Genomic DNA, 12,777 nt, shown 5'->3' on the forward strand with positions numbered 1-12,777 from the left:
CATAGCAGTTCTCACAGTCTGAGAAGGGCTGGTGTTTGCCATGTGCAACACCATAGATGCTTTTATTTACTCTCTCTAATATTTAAAACTGTGCTTGACTATTTCCTCTTTGATTATAATACATAGTTTGCTGTGTGACTTTAATTGTACTTAGAGTCTTAAAAAGAGTGTACTGCCAATCAGCACTGACATGTAAGTTTGCACACAAAAGTCAAGGGCAGCTGGGCACATAAATGCCTTCCCAGGGTCTACTGGGCAACTGTCTTAGCTTTTACTTCCCCCAAAAGTAAAAGATTTGGTTCTACCTTACCAAAATTGTTCATGGTCAAGTTTGAATATATCCTAGATATCATCCACTTATAGGTAAACACCAAAATCTTTAGATGGAAAAAGTAATTCTCTCATGTCATGGAGTCTCCCTTTCTCAGTGTGAAACTAACACCAATAATTCACTTGTGGACTACAGTTTGCATAACTTTCAGTCTTTTAAAAAAATTTTATTGGTGTATCTGCTCTTCAGTCGCTCAGTCACGTCTGACTATTTTTGACCCCACAAACTCTAGCTCACAAGGCACCTCTATTCATGGAATTGGGGTATAGTCGATTTAAAATGTGTTAGTTTCAGGTGATCTAGTGATCTCTTCAAGAAAATTAGAGATACCAAGGGAACATTTCACGCAAAGATGAGCTCAATAAAGGACAGAAATGGTATAGACCTAACAGAAACAGGAGATATTAAGAAGAGGTGGCAAGAATACACAGAAGAACTATACAAAAAAGATCTTCATGACCCAGATAACCACGATGGTGTGATCACACACCTACAGCCAGACATCCTGGAATGTGAAGTCAAGTGGGCCTTAGGAAGCATCACTGAGAACAAAGCTAGTGGAGGTGATGGAATTCCAGTTGAGCTATTTCAAATGCTGAAACATGATGCTGTGAAGGTGCTGCACTCAATATTCCAGCAAACTTGGAAAACTCAAATCTTGCTGTTATAAAAACAGCAAAGTGGCCACAGGACTGGAAAAGGTCAGTTCTCATTCCAATCCCAAAGAAAGGCAATGCCAAAGAATGTTCACAGTACCATACAATTGCACTCATCTCACATGCTAGCAAAGTAATGCTCAAAATTCTCCAAGCCAGGCTTCAGCAGTACATGAACCATAAACTTCCAGATGTTCAAGCTGGATTTAGAAAAGACAGAGGAACCAGAGATCAAATTGCCAACATCTGTTGGATCATTAAAAAAGCAAGAGAGTTCCAGAAAAACATCTACTTCTGCTTTATTAACTATGCCAGAATTGGTCCAAACCTGCCTGGAAAGCTCACTGAGAAAACTTCAACTGAGCTATGTGGATCTTTATCTTATTCATTCCCCAACAGCTCTGAAGGTTAGTAAGAGTTATTTTACTTTGGTTATTAATGTCATTAGGAGTGAAATAAAAAGACATAGTTTGTGAAAGTGGGACGAATCATACATAATACTTGACATTCTCTTTGTTTTGTTTTGTTTTGTTTTTTTCTGTCCTTATCCCCTATTCCAGCTCACTGTTCCAGTCCCAGAATGAAGGGTTAGTTATTGTTCAGTTGCTGAGTCACGTCCAACTCTTTGCGACCCCATGGACAGTAGCACGCCAGGCTTCCCTGTCCTTCACTGTCTCCCGGAGTTTGCTCAAGCTCATGTCCACTGAGTCAGTGATGTCACCCAACTATCTCATCCTTCATCATCCCCTTCTCCTCTTGCCCTCAGTCTTTCCCAGGATCAGGGTCTTTTCCAATGAGTCGGCTTTTTGCATCTGGTGCCCAAAGTATTGGATGGGTTTATTGCTTTCAATGTCTTTGCCTCGATCTTGTGGACAAATGTCTAAATTTTCTAGGCCCTGTGCTCTTGAATTTCGACCTCGTGCCCACTGTGTCTGGGGAACATCCTGATGTGGAAGCCAGGGAAGGCACAGAACATGTAATGAGGATGAGACTCAGCCCTGAGATGCTGACAAGTCCCTTTCTCATACGACCACCTCCAGGTGGAGAGCAGGGACGGAAGAGTCTTATCCCATAAGGATCGGGACCAAGGAGCCCATTTGGCCATGGCACCACTCTGAGCTCTCACTATGATGGGGTCTTGGGTATCTCAAGTTGTCCTTACACAAGCAATATTTATTAAATCTTCAGGGGTTAAAAACATTTCTAGAAGTGTACTTTTCAAGGTAATACATTTCCCTCTTCCTTTCAAGAATAAGACTAGATTGTTTCATTAGTCTCAAGGTCTAAAGGCTCCAAACAGCTTGACTGAAGCCAGACACAGCCTGATGTAACCTCTTCTTCTTTCCTGTGTTCCAGCCTGGGGAGGACCCAATCCCAGAGGACACCCATGGAAACATCGCCTTTGACACAGTGGATCTCTGTACCACGTGGGAGGTGAGTGCAGCTCCAAAGAGGCCATGTCTTTGCACATTGAGGAAGAGAGGACTCACAAGGAACTGGGGAGAGGTGGACAGGGTCCAATTCTGCCCCTTGTGTAGACGTGGACAAGGCCATGAATGTCCCTGTATCTCAGTTTCACATTCCATCTGTGTAGATTTAGTAAGTAGTTACTGAGTGCCTGTGATGTACTTAGCCCTGGGTACTTCCATGTACTCAGGCTATACCTGTGGACAAGACTAAGATCTCTGGCCCCATAGTGTGGTAGATTCTACTGGGCAGGGGAGGGATGCAGTGACATAGGAAGGTGAAGCTGATTCAGGAAACCAAGAATGCCAGGATGGTTTGGGGGCACAGATAGGCAATTAAAAACAGAATGGACATGGGACAGTGCTCCCAATGCAGGGACCCTAGGTTCAATCTCATCAGGGAACTAGATCCTGCATGCTGCAATTAAGAATTCACAGGAAGTATTAGTTTCTCAGTCATGTCTGACTCTTTGCAACTCCATGGACTATAGCCCTCCAGGCTCCTCTGTCCATGGAATTCTCCAGGCAAGAACCCTGGAATGGATAGCCATTCCCTTCTCCAGGGGATTTATCCAACCCAGGCATGGAACCTGGGTCTCCCACATTTCAGGCTGATTCATTACCATCTTAGGCAGTAGGGAAGCCCCAAGAATACCAGAGTAGGTTGCCATTCCTTTCTCCAGGGGAATCTTCCTGACCCAGGAATTGAACCTGGGTCTTCTGCATAGCTGGCATATTCTTTATGATCTGAGCCACCAGGGAAGCCAAGAGTTTGCATGCCATTGCCAAAGATCCCACATGCTACAACTAAGAACTGGCACAGCCAATAAATAAATTGAATAATTTGTTTAGAAAAAGAAAAACAGAAGGGACATTGCAGTCCTCTTTGAGAAGGTGGCATTTTACCAAAGACTTTCAGGAGATGAAATTTATTAAGCAATCATCTGGAGGAAGACTGATGTAGGCATAAAGAAAATCAAAGCAAAGATTTTAAGGTAGGAGAAAGTCTGTGTGTGCGTGCTAAGTCACTTCAGTCGTATCCGACTCTGTGACCCTATGGACTGTAGCCTGCCAAGCTCTTCTGTCATGGGATTCTCCAGGCAAGAATCCTGAAGTGGGTTGCTGTGCCCTTCTCCAGGGGATCTTCCTAACCCAGGGATTGAACCCAGTTCTCTTGCATGTCTTGCATTGGCAGGTTTACTACTTTACTTTACTACTAACGCCACCTGGGAAGCCCAGGAGAAAGCTCACCATGCTCAAAAAACATCAAGGAACTGGTGGGGCCAGAGCCCAATGAGTTTGATGTCAATCATAGGAAAGGAGGTCAAAGAGAAAATAGGAAGCCAGTGGTCTGGGAGGCGAGCATGGCAGCTTCCTCTTTCCCAGGCTGTGCCTGGCTCAAGCTCCTTTCTCCCAGCACTTGTTCTGCTAGTGTCAGATTTTTCAGGTGATCAGCTAAAGATCATACTGGTTCTCTTAACCCTGCCTGGGCTGCTTTCATCCTTTTCTTTTTCTATCTTCTTAGCCAATTAAAAAACTATTTTTAAAAATAGTTCTCATTCTCTTATTTCTCATCATCCTCCTATTGGCCAACTCCTGTCTTATTTATTGCAATCTGCATCTTGTATTCTCCCTCACCCAGCTCCACTCATGCTATCATTTAGTATGCTTCTCTAGCCAGTTACCCCTCATCATCCCCCCACCCCAGGCCCCAGAGACGTGTAAGGATGCAGGGCTGACCAAGTCCATCAGGGTGTCCAACTTTAACCACAAGCAGCTGGAGAAGATCCTGAACAAGCTGGGGCTCAAGTATAAGCCCGTCTGCAACCAGGTAATCCCCTCATCAATCTGCCCCCGATCTCTTCTCCCTCCTCACCAGCTTACTCTTCCCTCATTTGAACAAAGTCACCAAATGGCACTTCCCTCTTTTCCACTGACCTTGGGACATCAGCTGCTCCAAGAGAACAGAGTGTATTTTAAGTTACTGAAGATATTGCTAAAGATGATGTCCATTTATTTTTATTTCTTTTATTTGTTTCTGTTCCCACGTCATTTTACAAGAAACATCCAGGAGTCAGGTTGAAGTATAATCTACTAGGTGTTACAGTAGTTGGCCCTAGAAATTCAGAGCTAGCAAATGATTGACCCTTCTCATAAAAGGTCAGAAATATTGGGACACTCATGCATCAGAGAGAATGGGTAATTCATCTTTTAATGGCTCTTTTGAGCTCTTTGTCATGAGATAACCACTGGGATTCTTTTTTGAAGTTTTTATTTTATCTTGGAGAACAGTCAATGAAAAATGCTGTGTTTGTTTCAGGAGTACAGCAAAGTGATTCAGTTACACATATACATGTATCTAGTCCATTTAGGATTATTTTATCAACTGTTGTTGTTTTTTAGTGGCTCAGTCATGCCTGACTCTTTGTGACCCCATGGACTGCAACACACCCAACTTCCTTGTCCTTCGCTATCTCCTGGAGTTTCCTCAAAATCATGCTCATTGAGTCTGTGATGCCATCCAACCATCTCATCCTCTGTCACCCCCTTTTCCTCCTGCTCTCAATCTTTCCCAGCATCAGGGTCTTTTCCAACGAGTCAGTTCTTCACATCAGGTGGCCAAAGTATTGGAGCTTCAGCTTCAGCATCAGTCCTTGCTGATGATTTTCCCAATTAAGTTGCTACATAATGTCGAACAGATTTCCCTGTGCCACAGAATAATTACTTGTTGGTTATTCATTTTAAATATAGTGGGTGCATGGTATGAAATCACTCCCAAATGATATGAATGTACTTAATGCCTTTGAACTGTAGACTTAAAAATGGGTAAAATGGTAAAAGTATGTAATGAAGCTTTTACTCCCATAAAAAATTAAAAGTTAAAAAAAGTTAGTAGTCTATTTGTTAAGATAAACTCACATTAATGAGCAACACATATACTTCCTTATCTTGGAGAATAGGGAAGGAAACCATGAGTGTAAAAATATTAATAACTGGCATCACTTCTTCCTGGCAGAGGACCTACATTTCTACATGATCTCATCTCCTAGACATCTCATGTCTAAAGGCAATCCATATATTAGATATTAGTAAGGCTTAGTGTTTTCTTCCTTGTAGATAAAAATAAAAACAGAAGTTCTAAAGATGTTTATTTTTTGTCCTTTGGGAGATTTACCTCCACTTTGGAGATTACCGATTTGAGAAAGGAAAGAAAATTGGCTGCTAAGGGTTCTTTCTTGGGGAGGGAAGGAAGGATGAATAGATAAAGCACAAGGCATTTTTAGGCAGGAAACTGTTGGGTCTTATGCACCATGGTCACAGCTGTGGATGACGGTCATGTGCTGGCCCTTGTTGCTGGTATTTCTAAATAATTCCGACACTGTGAATATAGCTCTGTGTGTTCCTTGTACATTTGGGGATGATGATCCTGCTGACCCCACACGCTAGTACTTCTGCTTGGCAATTTGCAGGTGGAATGTCACCCTTACCTCAACCAGAGCAAACTGCTAGAGTTCTGCAAGTCCAAGGACATTCTCCTCGCTGCCTACTCTCCCTTGGGGTCTGACTTAAGGAAGAAATGGTAATGATTTCTATAAAGGTATTCTGATTCTAGATGCTGTGTCTTCTGGAGCCATCTCTCAACTGTCTGGGGGAAATTAAAGATAGTTAGCAGGAATGATCCATCTTTACAAACCCTTTACCTAGCCTACATTTTGAGGACTCAATAAAGTATTATTGAATAAAAAGCAATTATTGCATGAGTGCTAAGTCACTTCAGTTGTGTCTGATTCTTTGCGACTCTATAGACTATAGCCCAGCAGGTTCATCTCTCCGTGGGATTCTCCAGGCAAAAATACTGGAGTGGGTTGCTATTTCCTCTTCCAGGGGATCTTGCTGACCCAGGGGTTGAACCTGCATCTCTTATGTCTCCTGCATTGGCAGGTGGATTCTTTACCACTAATGCCACCTGGGAAGCACAAATTATTATTACTAATTAAAATGTTCATCCAATTCAAAAGTTTTGGCTTTAAAGACTAACAAAGTTTCCAAGTCATGATTCTGACACTTAGTAGTTGAGTGATATGAGACAAATAACAAATTCTGTAAGTTTTAATTTCTTAATCTCTTGAAGAAGAATATAGATGTGTACCTTTTAGCACTTTAGTACAAAACGGAGACAGTCAAGTGCATCTTTTGAAATAACAAATTCTTATAAAATTCTTGACTATTTGTTACAATGATGGTCATTGGGTCTGATGTGGAACAACAGTTTTGCCTTCTTGACTTATTCCATATTTTGCTAAGTTTCCAAAAAATGTTTAAAAGATGAAGAAAAAGAAACAAACCTGATTTTCCCTTCTCACCTCACTTTCTCTTGTCTTTCTTCTTTGACTTTACCAAAAAAGGCAAAGAAGCTATTGAGATAGCCAGAGTGTCATGAGGAAGATTCCAGCGGATTAACCACCCCTAGCCTGATTAAACTAACCCAGGTAGAAAGGATGTGCAACTTCAGAAACAGAGCATGTCTGTCTCCTTCCCAGGGTGAAAAAAGAAAATCTGGTTCTCTTGCAGGATCCGGTACTCAATGCCATTGCTGAAAACACCGGCGAACTCCAGCCCAGGTAGCCCTGCGCTACCAGCTGCAGCGGGGTGTGGTGGCTCTGGCCAAGAGCTTCAGTGAGAAGAGGATCAAGGAGAACTTCCAGGTACCAGTAGGATTGTGGGCAGCAAGAGGCTGACAGAGACACATTGTCTGTCCCCTGGGATGGGTTGTTTGGGAGGTTCCCAATGTGTATTTGGGTAGAGTTTATCTCCCTAAGTTCTCTATGGGTATATTTGCTGTATTTAACTCTCCTGTCCTTCAAACCTACAAGACAGGAAGCACAGTGTTTGGAAAGAACAATCTACAGAGGGTTTGAGTCAAGTTTAAGTCTCAACCCTCGTTTTTACTCCACAGTATGGCCGTGAATAAATCATCTCTTGATTTCTTCAGCTGAAAAAAATGAAGGAGTTTGTGGAGATGAGATCTGGGCTCAGAAATCTCTACAATTCCTTGGCTATCACCACAGTCACCCAAAGTCTCTGAGGGTGACCTGAATCACCAACCTCAACTCTCTGAATGGACAAATTTCTGTGACTTTTGCCAGGGATGAACCCCAGGTTCATGAAAACTACACAAATTCCTACATAAATGTGTGTGTCTGTATCTGCATGCAGAGGACGTGTAGAGGTGGGTGGCAGTATTTGCCTCTGGGAAACTGAATTGGTCATCTCACATTTCTGATAGGTTTTTGAATTCCAGTTGACCCCAGAGGACATGGAATGTCTGGATGGCCTAAATAGAAACATACGCTATTTTGACCATGGCGAGTAAGTAGCTAGTTCCACTGTAGACGCTGTAGACCTTACAGGAGCAGGGTAAGGAGGGAATTCCATTTATTCTAGTCCACAAAGGGCAGAGTCCTCTGTTGCCTCTTCTTCTAGGGAAGCGGATGGAAAACCTCTCTTTACTTCAAGCCCTCATACCCTTGTTGCTCCACGCCCCTCAGTCCGTATTCTTCCTGAATTCCAGAATCGATCAACACGTTGACATCCTTTGCACGTACTTTCAGGTCTCCTCGCTCTTCTTTGTCTTACTCCTTGGTCTAAAACCTGGCTTTTGTGAAGTATTTTATTATGTCAGATATGTGATTTTTACTGGAATAAAATTAAAGCATTTAAATTTGAATGGCAGAGATAAAGGAGAAGAAACTGGACCAACTTTTGTATAGATAATATTTTTCTAGTGGAAATAAAATAGCATGCAGATTTTCAAAAAAAATAAAAATAAAAAATAAAACCTGGCTACATCCTGCTGTCTGCCTACGCCATCAGTTTCCTCCTCCCCGGGAGAATATATATACATATATAACTGACTCACTTTGCTATACACCTGAAACTAACACAGCATTGTTAATCAACTATACTCCAATAGAATATAAAACTTAAATTGAAAAAAATAAAGATACTGCTATTATCTAGGAAAAAAACAAAGGTCTGATCAGGAAGCCCTCTTCTTGGCATCTGGTGGCCTGCCTTCTCACTTGGAGCAAAGGCCAAAGTCCTCACAGTGCCTACAGAGGCAGCAGCACCGGCCTCCCATGTCTCTGCCTCCACGTCGGCCCCTCTGACTCAATGCAGCCCAGCGGCCTCTGAGCTGCCCCACGTGTCAGGCCCATCTCAGGGCCTCTGCCCGAGCTGTTCTCTCTACCCAGAATGCTCTTCCTCCGGATAGCCGGGTGTTCCCTCTCTCACCAATGTCAGTCTTAACTCAGATGGCACCGCCGGGACACCTTCTCTGTCATTTCATCTAAAAAGGCGGCCCAGCCCAGCACAACACTTCCTCCCTCTGGGTCCTGCTCTGTCTCTCTCTTGGCACATCTCCCTCGTTAACATAGAACATGGTTTGCTAACCTATGCTGTGTGCTTTCTGCTTCTCATAGAACAGTAGAGTCCTAGGGAAGGAATTTTAAGAAACTATTCTCTCCCTGAGTAATTAGTGAATATTGGTTGAATGAATAACAAAATAGTAGGGTAGAGTAACAGACAGTGAAGAAGCAGGCAGTAATTTTTAGCAATTAATACCACTCATTTTAATCAATAATAATTATCCAGTGATTTAGCACCACCTATTTTTTTTTTAGTTTATTTTTTATTTATTTTTTTCCCATTTATTTTTATTAGTTGGAGGCTAATTACTTTACAATATTGTAGTGGTTTTTGCCATACATTGACATGAATCAGCCATGGATTTACATGTATTCCCCATCCCCATCCCCCCTCCCGTTTCCCTCTCCCCCCATCCCTCTGGGTCTTCCCAGTGCACCAGCCCCGAGCACTTGTCTCATGCAGCCAACCTGGGCTGATGATCTGTTTCACACTTGATAATATACATGTTTTGATGCTGTTCTCTCAGATCATCCCACCCTCGCCTTCTCCCACAGGATCCAAAAGTCTGTTCTGTACATCTGTCTCTTTTTCTGTTTTGCATATAGGGTTATTGTTACCATCTTTCTAAATTCCATATATATGTGTTAGTATACTGTATTGATCTTTATCTTTCTGGCTTACTTCACTCTGTATAATGGGCTCCAGTTTCATCCATCTCATTAGAACTGATTCAAATGAATTCTTTTTAATGGCTGAGTAATATTCCATGGTGTATATGTACCACTGTTTCCTTATCCATTTGTCTGCTGATGGGCATCTAGGTTGCTCCCATGTCCTGGCTATTATAAACAGTAGCACCACCTATCTCAAAAATGATGACTTTATATATACAAAGAGAGTTAACCTTCTTTGCCAAAATGGAAACCCTTGTTGAAGTGGCTTATATTATAATCACCCTATCTATTTCTAGATCTAATATATAATTTTTCACCCAGTGAAGTCACAGGTAAAATATTTCTTAGTGCTTGGAAGAAATTGAACAACAGTACTGTTCTTGTCACCTTCCTCACCATCACCTTGAAATATTTGTTAACTTCAGGTATTAAGCCATAATGGCACTGGTTTGAAAGAAGAAGAGCTCATGTCTGCCCTCTTGGGAGTTTATAATATCGACATAAATTGTTTATCTCCTTATGCTGTAGAATAACAAGCCTACAAAAATGTAATGTATTAGTTTACTTTTGTGCATGTGCCCAAGTGCATGTAAGCATATTTATTTTCTACAATGTGTTGATTACACTGCAATGCAATTGCACACAGTGGTTATAAAACTGGTTGGGCTTGTACTTGTCCAAAAGGAAAATTACATCAATTCTCTTGCTTCAGTTTAGTTCAGTTCATTTGCTCAGTCATGTCTGACTCTTTGCGATCCCATGGACTGTAGCATGTCAGGCCTCCCTGTCCATCACCAACTCCCAGAGTTTACTCAAATTCATGTCCATTGAGTCAGTGATGCCATCCAACCATATCATCCTCTGTCGGCCCCTTCTTCTCCTGCCTTCAATCTTTCCCAGCATCAGGGTCTTTCCAAATGTCAGTTCTTCGCATCAGGTGGCCAAAGTATTTGAGTTTCAGCTTCAGCATCATCCTTCCAATGAATATTCAGGACTGATTTCCTTTAGGATTGACTGTTTGGATCTCCTTGCAGTCCAAGGGACTCTCAAGAGTCTTCTCCAATGCCACCGTTCAAAAGCATCAATTCTTCAGCATTCAGCTTTCTTTATAGTCCAACTCACACATCCATACATGACTACTGGAAAAACCATAGTTTTGACTAGACAGACCTTTGTTGGCAAAGTAATATCTCAGCTTTTTAATGTGCTATCTAGGTTGGTCATAACTTTCCTTCCAATGAGTAAACATCTTCTAATGTCATGGCTGCAGTCACCACCTGCAGTGATTTTGGAGCCCCCAAAAATAAAGTCTGTCATTGTTTCCACTGTTTCCCCATCTATTTGCCATTAAGTGATGAGATCAGATGCCATGATCTGTTTTCTGAATGTTGAGCTTTAAGCCAACTTTTTCACTCTCCTCTTTCATTTTCATCAAGAGGTTCTTTAGTTCCTCTTCTCTTTTTGCCATAAGGGGGGTGTCATCTGCATATCTGAGGTTATTGATATTTCTCCCAGCAATCTTGATTCCAGCTTGTGCTTCATCCAGCCCAGCATTTCTCATGACGTATTCTTCATATAAGTTAAATAAGCAGGGTGACAATATACAGCCTTAATGTACTCCTTTCCCAGTTTGTTGTTCCATGTCCAGTTCTAACTGTTGCTTCCTGACCTGCATACAGATTTCTCAAGAGGCAGGTCAGGTTTTCTGGTATTCCCATCTCTTTCAGAATTTTCCACAGTTTATTGTGATCCACACAGTCAAAGGCTTCTGCATAGTCAATAAAGGAGAAATAGATGTTTTTCTGAACTCTCTTGCTTTTTCAATGATCCAATGGATGTTGGCAATTTGATCTCTGGTTTTTCTGCCTTTTCTAAATCCACCTTGAACATCTGGAATTTCACCATTCACGTACTGCTGAAGCCTGGCTTGGAGAATTTTGAACACTAATTTGCCAGTGTGTGAGATGAGGTGCAATTTTGCAGTAGTTTGAACATTCTTTGGCATTGCCTTTCTTTGGGATTAGAATGAAAACTGACCTTTTCCAGTCCTGTGGCCACTGCTGAGTTTTCCAAATTTGCTGGCTTATTGAGTGCAGCACTTTCACAGCATCATCTTTTAGGATTTGAAACAGCTCAACTGGCATCCCATCACCTCCACTAGCTTTGTTTGTAGTGATGCTTCCTAAGTTTCACTTGACTTCGCATTCCAGGATGTCTGGCTCTAGGTGAGTGATCACACCATAGTGATTATCTGGGTCGTGAAGACCTTTTCTGTATATTCTTCTGTGAATTCTTGCCACCTCTTCTTAATATCTTCTGCTTCTCTTAGGTCCATACCATTTCTTTCCTTTATTGTGCCCATCTTTGCATTAAATATTCCCTTGGTATCTCTAATTTTCTTGAAGAAATCTCTAGTATTTCCCATTCTATTGCTTTCCTCTGTCTTTGCACTGATCATTGAAGAGGGCTTTCTTCTCTCTCCTTGCTATTCTTTGGAACTCTGCCTTCAAATCGGTATATCTTTCCTTTTCTCCTTTGTCTTTTGCTTCTCTTCTTTTCACAGCTATTTGTAAGGCCTCCTCAGACAGCCATTTTGCTTTTTCACATTTCTTTTTCTTGGGGATGGCCTTGATTTGTGTCTCCTGTACAATGTCATGAACCTCCATCCATAGTTCTTCAGGCACTCTATCAGATCCAACCTCTTGAACGTATTTGTCACTTCCACTGTATAACCATAAGGGATTTGATTTAGGTCACACCTGAATGGTCTAGTGGTTTTTCCCTACTTTCTTCAAGTCTGAATTTGGCAATAAGGAGTTCATGATCTCTTGCTTAAGCCAGTTTAAAAGAAATCTCTCTACCCAGCCCAGAAACAGGTACTTGACTAAAACTTTCTCTTTATCGCTTAGGTTTGCTCATCATCCAGATTACCCATTTCATGAGGAATATTAACAACCGTGTCTGTGGTTGCTCCAGAGTTCTTGCATTGGGGTTGATGATCAAACCACACCTCAAGGATGAGAAGGTGCCTGCTTTATTAGACATCACTTAGCCTGGTCAGTCGTGATACTAGAGTAGGAAATAAAAATCTCTAAACCCAGTCTTTTTCCCCAAAAGTAAATAAAGACACAATCCAAACAATCCAACATACCGCTTGTTTAGCTTTTTCATCTTTTTCCCCCTGTGTAACTGAGACTGAAATGCTGATATCCCTGGAAGTG

At 41.8% G+C, this 12,777-nt stretch overlaps 1 pseudogene; it reads left to right on the top strand.

The window, feature by feature from the left end:
- Positions 1-1,244: 1,244 nt before the first annotated feature.
- On the top strand, positions 1,245-12,525 carry LOC133044816 (prostaglandin F synthase 1-like; annotated as a pseudogene).
- Positions 12,526-12,777: the final 252 nt, after the last annotated feature.

Source organism: Dama dama, chromosome 23 (assembly GCF_033118175.1).
Source record: "Dama dama isolate Ldn47 chromosome 23, ASM3311817v1, whole genome shotgun sequence".
Taxonomy (NCBI): domain Eukaryota; kingdom Metazoa; phylum Chordata; class Mammalia; order Artiodactyla; family Cervidae; genus Dama; species Dama dama.